We start from the raw sequence: 13,398 nt of genomic DNA, 5'->3' as shown, positions 1-13,398 counted from the left end.
CTACTTGGCAAAAACACTAATTAAACACAAAAACACAACCAAAACAGAGTCTAGGTAAATTATTTATTACTAAACAGGAGAAAAAAAATCAAGGAATAAAAATAAAATTGTGTTGCCTCCCAACAAGCGCTATCGTTTAACGCCCCTAGCTAGGCATAAAAGCAAGGATAGATCTAGGTATTGCCATCTTTGGTAGGAAATCCATAAGTGGCTCTCATAATAGATTCATAAGGTAATTTAATTTTATTTCTAGGGAAGTGTTCTATGCCTTTCCTTAACGGAAATTGGAATCTAATATTCCCTTCCTTCATATCAATAATTGCACCAATCGTTCTAAGGAAAGGTCTACCAAGAATAATGGGACATGAAGGATTGCAACCTATGTCAAGAACAAGAAAATCTATGGGCACATAATTCCTATATGCAACAATAAGAACATCATTAATTCTTCTCATAGGTTTCTTAATAGTGGAATCTGCAAGGTGGAAGTTTAAAGAGCAATCATCAAAATCACGGAAACCTAGCAAATCGCACAAAGTCTTTGGAATCGTGGAAACACTAGCACCCAAATCACACAAAGCATAGCATTCATGATCTTTAATTTTAATTTTAATATTGGTTCCCACTCATCATAAAATTTTCTAGGGATAGAAACTTCCAACTCAAGTTTTTCTTCATAAGATTACATCAAAGCATCAACGATATGTTTAGTAAAAGCTTTATTTTGACTATAAGCATGAGGAGAATTTAGCACGAATTGCAACAAGGAAATACAATCTATCAAAGAGCAATTATCATAATTAAATTCCTTGAAATCCAAAATATTGGGTTCATTAATATTTAAAGTTTTGACTTCTTCAATCCCACTTTTAACAATTTTAGCATCAAGATCTAAAGACTCCGAATTTTTGGAACGCCGTCTAGGTAAAGGTGGATCATATTCAGTCCCATCATTATCAAGATTCATATTGCAACACAAAGATTTAATAGGGGACACATCAATAACTTTTAGATCTTCATCTTTATTATCATGGAAACTAGAAGAACACGCTTTTATAAAGCAATCTTTCTTAGCACGCATCATAGTGGTTCTTTCTTTGCACTTATCAATGGAAATTCTCATGGCTTTGAGAGACTCATTGATATCATGCTTAGGTGGAATAGATCTAAGTTTCAAAGAATCAACATCAAGAGAAATTTTATCAACGTTCCTAGCCAACTCATCAATCTTAAGAAATTTTTCTTCAATCGAAGCATTGAAATTCTTTTGCTAAGTAATAAATTCTTGAATATTAGATTCAAAATCAGAGGGCATATTATTATAATTTCCATAAGAATTGTTGTAGGAATTACCATAATTATTAGAGGAATTACTATGATACGGCCTAGGATTAAAGTTTCCTCTATACGCGTTGTTACCAAAATTATTCCTACCAACAAAATTCACATCCATAGATTCATTATTATTCTCAATCAAAGTAGACAAAGGCATATCATTAGGATCACAAGAAACACTTTTATTAGCAAATAATTTCAGAAGTTCATCCATCTTTCCACTCAAAACATTAATTTCTTCTATCGCATGCACTTTCTTATTAGTATATCTTTCAGTGTGCCATTGAGAATAATTAACCATAATATTATCTAGGAGTTTAGTAGCTTCTCCTAAAGTGATTTCCATAAAAGTGCCTCCCGCGGCCGAATCTAAAAGATTTCTGGAAGCAAAATTCAATCCGGCATAAAAATTTGTATAATCATCCACAAATTCAAACCATGTGTAGGGCAATTACGTATCATTAATTTCATCCTCTCCCAAGCTTGTGAAACATGTTCATGATCAATTTGCTTAAAATTCATAATATCGTTTCTAAGAGAGATGATCTTAGAGGGAGGAAAATACTTAGAGATAAAAGCATCTTTGCACTTATTCCAAGAATCAATACTATTTTTAGGCAAAGACGAAACCAAACTTTAGCACGATCTCTAAGCGAAAAAGGAAATAGCTTCAATTTAACAATATCATTATCCACATCTTTCTTCTTTTGCATATCACATAAATCAACGAAGATATTCAGATGGGTAGCGGCATCTTCACTAGGAAGGCCGGCGAATTGATCTTTCATGACAAGATTCAACAAAGCAGCATTGATTTCACAAGATTCAGTATCGGTAAGACGAGCAATCGGAGTGCTAAGGAAATCATTGTTGTTGGTATTGGTGAAGTCACACAATTTAGTATTATCTTGAGCCATCGTGACACGCAAGCAATCCAACACACAAGCAAACAAGAAACAGGCAAAAAGAGGCAAAATAGAGAAAGAGAGGGAGGATGGAGAGAGAGGGCGAATAAAACGGCAAGGGTGAAGTGGGGGAGAGGAAAACGAGAGGCAAATGGCAAATAATGCAATGCGGGAGATAAGGGTTTGTGGTGGGTACTTGGTATGTCTTGACTTTTCTTGCGCGAACCTCCCCGACAATGGTGCCAGAAATCCTTCTTGCTACCTCTTGAGCACTTGCGTTGATTTTCCCTTGAAGAGGAAAGGGTGATGCAGCAAAGTAGCTTAAGTATTTCTCTCAGTTTTTGAGAACCAAGGTATCAATCTAGTAGGAGGCTGCGCACAAGTCCCTCGCACCTACACAAACAAATAAATCCTCGCAACCAACACGATAAGGGGTTGTCAATCCCTACACGGTCACTTACGAGAGTGAGATCTGATAGATATGATAATATAATAATTTTGGTACTTTTAAGATAAAGAGAAATAAAAGATGCAAAGTAAAATAAATGGCAAAGGAAATAACTAAGTATTGAAAGATTAATAGGATGGAAGATAGACCCAGGGGCCATAGGTTTCACTAGTGGCTTCTCTCAAGAGCATAAGTATTTACGGTCGGTAAACAAATTACTATTGAGCAATTGACAGAATTGAGCATAGTTATGAGAATATCTAGGTATGATCATGTATATAGGCATCACGTCCGAGACAAGTAGGCCGACTCCTGCCTGCATCTACTACTATTACTCCACACATAGACCGCTATCCAGCATGCATCTAGATTATTAAGTTCAAGAGAACAGAGTAACGCTTTAAGCAAGATGACATGATGTAGAGGGATAAACTCATGCAATATGAAACCCCATCTTGTTATCCTCGATGGCAACAATACAATACGTGCCTTGCTACCCCTACTGTCACTGGGAAAGGACACCGCAAGATTGAACCCAAAGCTAAGCACTTCTCCCATTGCAAGAAAGATCAATCCATTAGGCCAAACCAAACTGATAATTCGAAGAGACTTGCAAAGATAACCAATCATACATAAAACAATTCAGAGAAGATTCAAATATTGTTCATAGATAGACTTGATCATAAACTCACAATTCATCGGTCTCAACAAACACACCGCAAAAGAAGATTACATCGAATAGATCTCCACAAGAGAGGGGGAGAACTTTGTATTGAGATCAAAAAAGAGAGAAGAAGCCATCTAGCTAATAACTATGGACCTGTAGGTCTGAAGTAAACTACTCACACTTCATCGAAGAGGCTATGGTGTTGATGTAGAAGCCCTCCGTGATCGATGCCCCCTCCGGCAGAGCTCCGGAAAAGGCCCCAAGATGGGATCTCGTGGATACAGAAAGTTACGGCAGTGGAATTAGGTTTTTGGCTCCGTATCTGGTAGTTTGGGGGTACGTAGGTATATATAGGAGGAAGGAGTACGTCGGTGGAGCAACAGGGGGCCCATGAGGGTGGAGGGCGCGCCTGGGGGGTAGGCGCGCCCCCCTACCTCGTGCCTTCCTCGTTGATTGCTTGACGTAGGGTCCAAGTCCTCTGGATCATGTTCGTTCTGAAAATCACGTTCCCGAAGGTTTCATTCTGTTTGGACTCCGTTTGATATTCTTTTTCTGCGAAACCCTATAATAGGCAAAAAAACAGCAATTCTGGGTTGGGCCTCCGGTTAATAGGTTAGTTCCAAAAATAATATAAAAGTGTATAATAAAGCCCAATAATGTTCAAAACAGAATATAATATAGCATGGAACAATCAAAAATTATAGATACGTTGGAGACGTATCACCAATCTCGGCGCCGGTGCGAGCGGCGGAGACCCGCCACTCGTGAAGACGGTTCGGGCCCACCTCCAACCAACACGGCAGCCGCGTGAAGCTGACCGGCACAATGAAACCCGGCCAGAGGGTCGCCGTCATCGTCGTGCCGGTCTGAGAAAGCCGCCCCATCTGGTCGCTCAGGACCCACAGGCGGGTCTGGGAAGCAGTCACGATCTCCAGGAAGGTCCATGCCACATTCGGGTCGGTCCCGGAGCCCACGACTCCCTATGGGTCTCGCTGAAAGCGGACAGCCTCCTCTGCCAGTGGGAGCGTCTCCGCGAAGGTCCCTATCAAGAAGAAAAGCAAGTGAGATCAAAACTACTAAGGAAGAGAGGTCGGAGTCCCAACCCGGCAACAACAACAAAACCAAAGAAAAGCACGTACTGGAGAAGGACTCTTCCAGGTGCTATGCTTCGAGCAACGTACCGCGCTGCTCCCGGGCGATGGTGCGGTCGCGCTCCTCCAGCGCCTTCTCCAAGTCGGCGACCTCGGCAAGGGCCGCCTTCAGCTCGGCGTCCTTGTCCTCGGCCGCCTTCATGGCCTCCTCCCAGAGCCGGGTCTCCCCCTGCCGGGTCTCCTCCGCCGTGGCCACCAATGCTTCCAGGCACTCCACCTCGGCCTGGAGCTGTCCCTTGTCGTCGGCCAGCTTGCCGCACTGCTGGTCCGCCTCGGCAAGGGCCTGCTGCGCCTCCACGACCTTGGCAGCCTTCGCCTTGAGCCGCTCCACCTCGTCCTCGAGCCGTCTCTTGTCGCCCGCCAGCTGCTCCTGCAGCCGGCTGGCCTCGTCAAGCGCCTTCCTGGCTCCCATCACCTCCGCCCTCGCCGCCTCCACCTCGGCCCCAAGCCGGCCGACATCCACGACAAGCCGGTCATAGCGAAAGCCAGCCCGAATCAGCCAGGTCCTCCAAGACAGCACCTCGGCTGCAGAAGAAGAAACTCAGCGACAAAGTACTGCATTAAGATTCAACCCAACTGCCACGCAGTTGGCCCGAATCTCGGAGGCTACACCAGTGGGTGCGCTAGCACGCCCCCACTAGAAAAGAGCATGAAGAAGAAATACTTGTCACGACGCGGAGCTCCTCCTCCTTGGCGGTGCGCCCCTCCTTGAGACGTCGATGCGTCTCAAGGAGCCGGTTGAAGACGTTGACCCAGTAGGAGTCAAGTTGCTACAAGAAGAAACAATCAGCACAAGCCGGCAAGATAAGATTCGGCCCAACTGCCATGCAGTTGGCCCGGATCTCAGAGGCTACACCCAGTGGATGCGCTGACACGCCCCACGAAGAGGCAAACAACAGAAAAAGAAAAAACAGAGCGCGGACTGAAACTTACGAAGACGGCGCGCTCCAGATCCTACGTCGCCTTGACCTCGGCCTGGGCGAAAGCCTGGATCCGGTCCGTCCGCCCTCGCAGGCGACGGGTTACGGCGGCCATTGTCGCCTCCTCCTGGGTCAGAGGTCCGAAAGGGACCTCGCTGGTCCCGCTCCGCGATGCCCGCAGCTCGGCAGCCTGGCATCCTCCGGCCCTGATCGCCAGGGTGTGCCCTCTGCTGGCCGACCCCTGAAGCCGGTGCCTTCTCCAGCACCCTCCCCGGCACCGACGCTGACTCGATGAACGGAGCGGTTTTAGGCCCCACCACCAGCGGTGCCTCGTCCGCCGACGCCCAAGGTGCCCCCTCCGGCGCCGCCCTCGCCGCCACCTCCATCGGCCCCCTCCCGCTCGACCACGTCGGTCCGCAATGGGGTGCCGTCCTCAACAACCACGACCTCCCGGTCGAGGTCCATCGCGTCCACAAGGCCGCCTTGGCCGTGCTCCCTTGCCGATGCCGGCACGAAGACTGTCATCGCCGCCACCGTCCCCGCCGGCATCTCCGGCCATGCCGGCCCTTCGCCGGCTTGTGCCCATGCCATCGCGGCTCTGACCCAGGCCTGGGTCGACGCCGCCGCCAGCTTCGCCTCGGCCTGGTTCCGATCCCGCCAGGCCAGGTCCTCGGTGTCGGCCGGGTCCAGGCCGAGGTCCGGATCCTCCGGTGCTTCGTCCCCATCCTCGTCCCGGTCGGCAGCGCCAGATCGGCTCCTTCGGAATGCGGCGCCCTCGACGCATGCGGCATCCGCCGCCGCGAGCGCTAGCGAAATCGGCGAGCTGAAGAACAAGACAAAAATGATTACACCGGGTCGAGCAGGGCCACTTGGCAACTCGGCTTGGGCACAAGAAATCACTTAACCGGGCACCACCGGAACTTCGGGCCTCGCCTCCCTTTCCTGCAGAGCATCGCGCCTCCTCTTGGCGGGCGGCTTCACGGCTCCGGCCGGGTCTGCCACGCGCTTCACGGTCAGGGCCCGTGGCGGGGCAATATCCTTCCCTTACGGACGTCGCGCCGTCCCCACCCCCCGAGACGACCCAGCTCCGGACGCGCTGCCGCCTCCTCCACCCGGCGCTGCTGCATCAACAGCTCACATCAACATTTTGGAAGCCATCCCGCAACCGGCAACTCAAGGAATATAAATAAGGCTCACCTACTCGGCGCCCTGCGCCGTATCGATGGCCGCCGCCTCCGCTCCGTCTTGGGCCTCGGGCTCCTCCGAGGCGTCCCGCACCACCTGCACCTGCGCCCGGTCATAAGGGTGCTGGATGGCATTCAGAAGCACCTCCTGCGTCGCGTCAGGACGAATGAGAAGATAAGCAGCAGCGAAGTACAGAGACCAGGGACTCACCAACTGTGCTGGGTTTGGGCGGCTGTACGAGGCCTTCCAGAATGCCCAGTCGACCCCCAAGTTGGCCTTGGAGATATCATTAACCCGGCGCGCGATCTGGTCCGCCGCGAACCGCGTATTCGCCATGCGGTTGGGATCTTGGAGGCCGGCCATCTGACTAATGAGGTGGCCGCGCCGCTGCAGCGGTAGCACCCACCGGACGATGAAGGCGGTGATGAGGTCGGTGCCGGTGAGCCCCTCCTGCTCCTTCATCACCAACACCCGCTCGCACAGGTTGATCACCTCCTGCGACGGGTGCTTGGGGTAATACCCCCAGTTCAGCTTCCCCCACGGCGGCGAGTTGATGAACGGTGAAAGGTTGATGCGGTCCTCGCCGACGCTGCGGACGTAGAAGAATGAATTCTGCCATTTCTTGGCGGAATCCTCCAGCGGCATCTTCGGGCAGTCGGTGCCTGACCGCTTGGTGTTGACGGCTGCCCTGCACTCGGACATCTCCCCGGCCTTTGGCCCCTACTGCTTCAGAGAGAAGAAGCGCACCCAGAGGTCGATCAAAGGCTTGACCCCCAGGTACCCCTCGCAGAGAGTGACGAAGCCGGACAGATCCATGATTGCGCCGGCGCCAAGGTGATGAGGCTGAAGCTCGAAGAACTCCAGAAACTCGCGGAAGAAGCCGCTCGCGGGCAGCCCGAACCCGCGCTTGAAGTGCGGCAGGAAGACCACCCGCTTCGAGCCTCTGGGCCGCGGCTCCTGCTCGCCTCGCGGGAGGCGAGCCTCGACCTCCTCCGCCCTCGGCAGGCGCCAGGGGTCGCGGGGGTAGGTGATGTCCTCGAGGGTGACGGTCGATCCCATCCCTGACGGCAGCGCCATCGTCCCATGCGCGAAGAGGAAGAAGAAAGGGGAAAGGAAGATGGCAGGAAAACTCTGCTCGGAACGGCAGGCGTCTTAGCTGGCGGCGATCGTCGGAAGCACATGAAGGACAAAGAGGCAGGAGTGCGCGAGCGTGAGTGATCTCCGCCGCCCCCCTTGCCACCAATTTATAGGCCATGATTCGAAACATGGGGAAGTGGGATCGTCTGCGCTCGCCCCTCCCACTTCCCCGCCACAATTGCGCACGTACGCATGCAATAACTGCCCGGAGAATAGCAACCAACCTGCGGACGCTGCAATAAATCCGCACGCGTGGCCCGAGGGCGTGCAGCGGCGGGCCCTAGAGCGTCGCACCGTCCTATCACGCGCGTGGCCTGTCAGGCCCTTCCGGCTCCCAGGCGCCACGTGACGGCCGCGCGAAGCCCAACAGATTGCCCAAGATTCGTCGAGCCCCTCGGTTTTCCGCCGCGACCAAGACGTCGTGATCCGGCTTCCGGAAGCCGGCACACAGTGGGTGTTGCCGGACCCGGCGGTCACCAAGTTTTCCTCTGCACAAGGGGGAAACTGCGAAGGCCCACCACTCAAAGACGATGGACCTTCACAGCTTCGGGGACTACTACCAGGGGATGAACCCCAGGCAGGCAATGGAACCTGGATCCTTTTCGAAAACAACGGGGCCAGCATCGGCCCTCAATCCGGCCCGACCTTGGCCGAGTTACTCGACTCGGCCAGGTCGGTCGATCCGGCCAAGCAGGCCGACCCGCCATGCTCCTCGACTCGGCCCCAACAACCAAGCTCAAGACTTCTCCAGCAAGCCAGCACCGCCCTTGGCATGTTCTCCAAACCCGACCAAGGGTCAGCGGCCGTCCCATCCTAGCCGTACGATGGGACGAGTCTCCGCCAACTAATGATCAACGCCACAATACCCCGCCCATGCCTCTGGTCAGCCAGATGAGGCACCAGTGCCCTCCATCTACCCGTTGACTAGGGCCGGCGTGGCTACAGTGCCCTACGCCTACCCACTAACTAGGTCAGGCATGGCAACAGTGTCCCGGCATGACCAATGACGCCCACAAGCGACAAACTGACGGAGCACCAATGTAGCCGACTCAACCCGACCATGCCCTGACGATCGACAAGACGGCACACAGTGCCCCCTAGGCGCATGGGGTCCGCGCCCGGATAACCCGGCGAGCCATGGCACCCGGCGGGTCCCAGCACCGGGTTCCTGGACACTGACAAGCCGTCCCTACGGCCTTGTAATATTACCCTTGTACCCCTAGGGGGTTGACCTATAAAACCCCCCAGGAGCCTCCTTGCATACGGGCAGAACCCACTTCATTCACACAATCGATAACACACAAAGCAACACCCGAGGAGAGGGAGCAGCCTAAGCTTTGGCCACACCTCCTTCTCCCTCCATACAGCTCTAGGAGCAACTTTGTACTATTACATATAAACCACACTCGGCAGGACTAGGGGTGTTATCTCTCCAGAGAGCCCCGAACCTGGGTATGTCTTGCGTCCCGCGCTCGCTCATGCCGACCTCGCCTCTGGAGCCCACCAATGCCCTCGATCCTCCTCCTCTCTTTAGCCATCCCATGGCATCTGCCGTGCGCCCACCACGACACTTCTCTTTGTGTGTTCATTTCGCTCGTGGAGCGGTGAGGGGTGGCTAATATTTTCCATGTTAGATGTGTTATTCTCACGATGAGTGTTTATTCACTTGTCATTACACGAGAGTAAGGCAAAGGTATTACGGATGCCCAGTCCCGAAATGAAAAAAATGAATTTACTTTATGTTGTCAAATAATAAATTCATTCGAAAGTGTTGGTATGGAGGGCAACCGTGGATACAGCTAGCCATGGAAAGTGAAAGTATGGTGGAAAAAGGAATAAACTTTATTTTTTGTTTGGGAACCGCCTATAATATATCTAAGCATGGAAAGTATTGGGAACTCTAAGTCGTTTTCGTTGGTGGGATGGATACACCTCCCAAAATGTTTTTATCTCTATGTTTTTCGCTTTGAGCTCTGGCACCTCTACAAATCCCTACTTCCCTCTCCGAAGGGCCTTTCTTTTACTTTATGCAATTTTTATTTTGAATTTGAGTCTCCATCTTCTCTTATAAAAGCACCAACTAGAAGGCAATATGATCGTACTTGAGTATTGGGTATAGCTAATATGCGAGTGTGCTTCATGAATGGATCAATGGTTGAGCATGATGGGCTAGGGATAACTTATTTTAGTGTTGATATTTTGAAAGACATGGTTGCTTGTTGATATGCTTGAGTATTTAAATTATCATGACAAAACTAGACTATTGCTTTGAACAATATAGAAGTCCAAATTTCCATGCTCTAAAGAAAAGAATATGATATGACATGTTAGGCAGCATTCCACATCAAAAATTCTGTTTTTATCACTTACCTACTCGAGGATGAGTAGGAGTTAAGCTTGGGGATGTTGATACGTCTCCAACATATCTATAATTTTTTATTGTTCCATGTTGTTATATTATCAATCTTGGATGTTTTATAATCATTTATAGTCATTTTATATCATTTTTTGGTACTAACCTATTGACATAGTGCCAAGTTTCAGTTGCTGTTTTTTCCATGTTTTTTACATCACAGAAAATCAATATCAAACGGAGTCCAAATGCCACGAAACTTTACGCAGATTTTTTATGAACCAGAAGGAACGCAATGGGCCATGGCTGCGCCTGGGGGGTTCCCTGAGGGGAGCACAACCCACCAGGGCGCGCTGGGAGGCCCAAGCGCACCCTGTGGGTTGTGCCCACCTCGGGTGCCCCCTGGACCGCCTCTTTGCTCTATAAATACCCCAATATTCCCCCTAGGGGAGTCAAAGAAATATTGATCCAGCCGCCGCAGAGTCCAGAACAACCAGATCCAATCTAGACACCATCTCGGATCGGGTTAACCACATCCATTGGTGCCTCTCCGATGATGTGTGAGTAGTTCTTTGTAGACCATCAGGGTCCATAGTTAGTAGCTAGATGGCTTCCTCTCTCTCTATTTTGATTCTCAATACAATGGTCTCTTGGATATCCATATGATGTAACTCTTTCGCGGTGTGTTTGTTGGGATCCTATGAACTTTGAGTTTATGATCAGATCTACCTTTTTATATCCATGAAAGTATTTGAGTTTCTTTGTTCTCTTTTATGCATGATTGCTTATAGCCTCGTATTTCTTCTCCAATGTTTGGTTTTTGTTTGGCCAACTTGATATATTTATCTTTCAATGGGAAGAGGTGCTTTGTAGTGGGTTCGATCTTACGGTGCTTGATCCCAGTGACAGAAGGGGAACCGACATGTGTGTATCGTTGCTACTAAGGATAAAATGATGGGGTCTATATCTACATTGATAGATCATGTCTACATCATGTCATCGTTCTTATTGCATTACTCCATTTCTCCATGAACTTAATACACTAGATGCATGCTGGATAGCGGTCGATGTGTGGAGTAATAGTAGTAGATGCAGGCAGGAGTCGGTCTACTAATCTTGGACGTGATGCCTATGTAATGATCATTGCCTGGATATCGTCATGAGTATTTGAAGTTCTATCAATTTCCCAACAGTAATTTGTTCACCCACCATTTGCTATTTTTCTCGAGATAAGCCACTAGTGAAACCTATGGCCCCTGGGTCTCTTTCTCATATTATTTGCCTTTGCGATCTACTTTTCCTTTGCATTTATTTTCAGATCTACTAAACCAAAAACCCAAAAATACCTTGCTGCAATTTATTATTATTTATTTTATTCGGTGTTTGATCTATCAATCTACTACAAATTTACCTCATGTGTGTTTGCCTATCTTGAGGCGCTGTACCCCGGAAGGGATTGACAACCCCTTTAACACGTCGGATTGCGAGAAGTTGTTATTTATGTGCAGGAGCTGTTTACATTGTGTTGCTTGGTTCTCCTATTGGTTCGATAACCTTTGTTTCACATCTGAGGGAAATACCTACCGCCAATGTGCTGCATCATCCATTCCTCTTTGGGTAAATACCGATGTAGCTTCAAGCGACATCAACCGCTCATGAAATGGTAGGGGGTGGCTGATATGTTTCCATCCTAGATGTGTTATTCTCAAGATGAGTGTTTATTCACTTGTCATTGCACTAGAGTACAACAAAGGTATTACGGATGCCCAGTCCTGAAATGAACAATGAATTTACTTTATGTTATCAAATAATAAATTCCTTGGAAAGTGTTCGTATGGATGGCACCGGTGGATTCAGTTAGCCGTGGAATGTGGAAGTATGGTGGAAAAAGGAATAAACTTTATTTTCTGTTTGGGAACCACCTATGATATATCTAGCGTGTAAAGTATTGGGAACTACTCGATCATTTTCGTTGACAGGAAAAGCAAGCCATCCAAAATGTTTTTATCTCTATCTTTTTCGCTTTGAGCTTTGGCACCTCTACAAATCCCTACTTCCCTCTGCGAAGGGCCTTTCTATTTACTTTATTCAATTTAATTTTAAGTCTCCATCTTCTCTTATAAAGCACCAACTGAGGGGCACTGCGATCGTACTTGAGCATTGGATGTAGCTAATATGCGAGTGTTTTTCATGAATGGATCAATGATTGAGCATAATGGGCTAGGGATAACTTGCTTTAGTGTTGATATTTTGAAAGACATGGTTGCTTGTTGATATGCTAGAGTATTGAAATCTTCATGTCAAAACTAGACTATTGCTTTGAATCATATAAAAGTCCAAATGTCCATGCTACAAGGAAAAGAATATGTGATGAACATGTTAGGCAGCATTCCACATCAATTTTTTTTATCATTTACCTACTCTAGGACAAGCAGGAATTAAGCTTGGGGATGCTGATACGTCTCCAACGTATATATAATTTTTGATTGTTTCATGTTGTTATATTATCATTCTTGGATGTTTTACAATCATTTTATAGCAACTTCATATCATTTTTTGGGACTAACCTATTGACATAGTGCCCAGTACCAGTTGTTGTTTTTTGCTTGTTTTTTACTTCGCAGAAAATCAATAAAAACGGAGTCCAAACGCAGTGAAACTTTTTGGAGAATTTTTATGGGCCACAAGACACAGGATGGGCCAAAGAAGTACCAGAGGGGTGCCCTGAGGGGGGCACAGCCCACCTGGGCGTGCCTAGGGGCCCAGGCGCACCCTGGTGGCTTGTGTTGGGGAACGCAATATTTCAAAAAAATTCCTACGATCACACAAGATCTATCTAGGAGATGCATAGCAACGAGAGGGAGAGAGTATGTCTATGTACCCTTGTAGACCGAAAGCAGAAGCGTTTACTAATGCGGTTGATGTAGTCGAACGTCTTCACGATCCAACCTATCAAGTGCCGAACGCACGGCACCTCCGTGATCTGCACACGTTCAGCTCGGTGACGTCCCTCGAACTCTAGATCCAGCTGAGGCCGAGGGAGAGTTTCGTCAGCACGACAGCATGGTGATGGTGATGATGAATTTACCGGCGTGGGACTTCGCCTAAGTACTACGACAATATGACTGAGGTGGAAATCTGTGGAGGGGGGCACCGCACACGGCTAAACAATCAACTTATGTGTTCTAGGGTGCCCCCTCCCCACGTATATGAAGGAGGGAGGGGGAGGCCGGCCGGCCCTCATAGGCGTGCCAAAGGGGGGAGGAATCCTCCTCCTAGTAGGAGTAGACTCCCCCT

Source organism: Triticum aestivum, chromosome 2A, assembly GCF_018294505.1.
Source record: "Triticum aestivum cultivar Chinese Spring chromosome 2A, IWGSC CS RefSeq v2.1, whole genome shotgun sequence".
Taxonomy (NCBI): Eukaryota; Viridiplantae; Streptophyta; class Magnoliopsida; order Poales; family Poaceae; genus Triticum; species Triticum aestivum.
The sequence above is the reverse complement of the archived record's forward strand: the minus strand, read 5'-3'. Positions refer to the sequence as shown.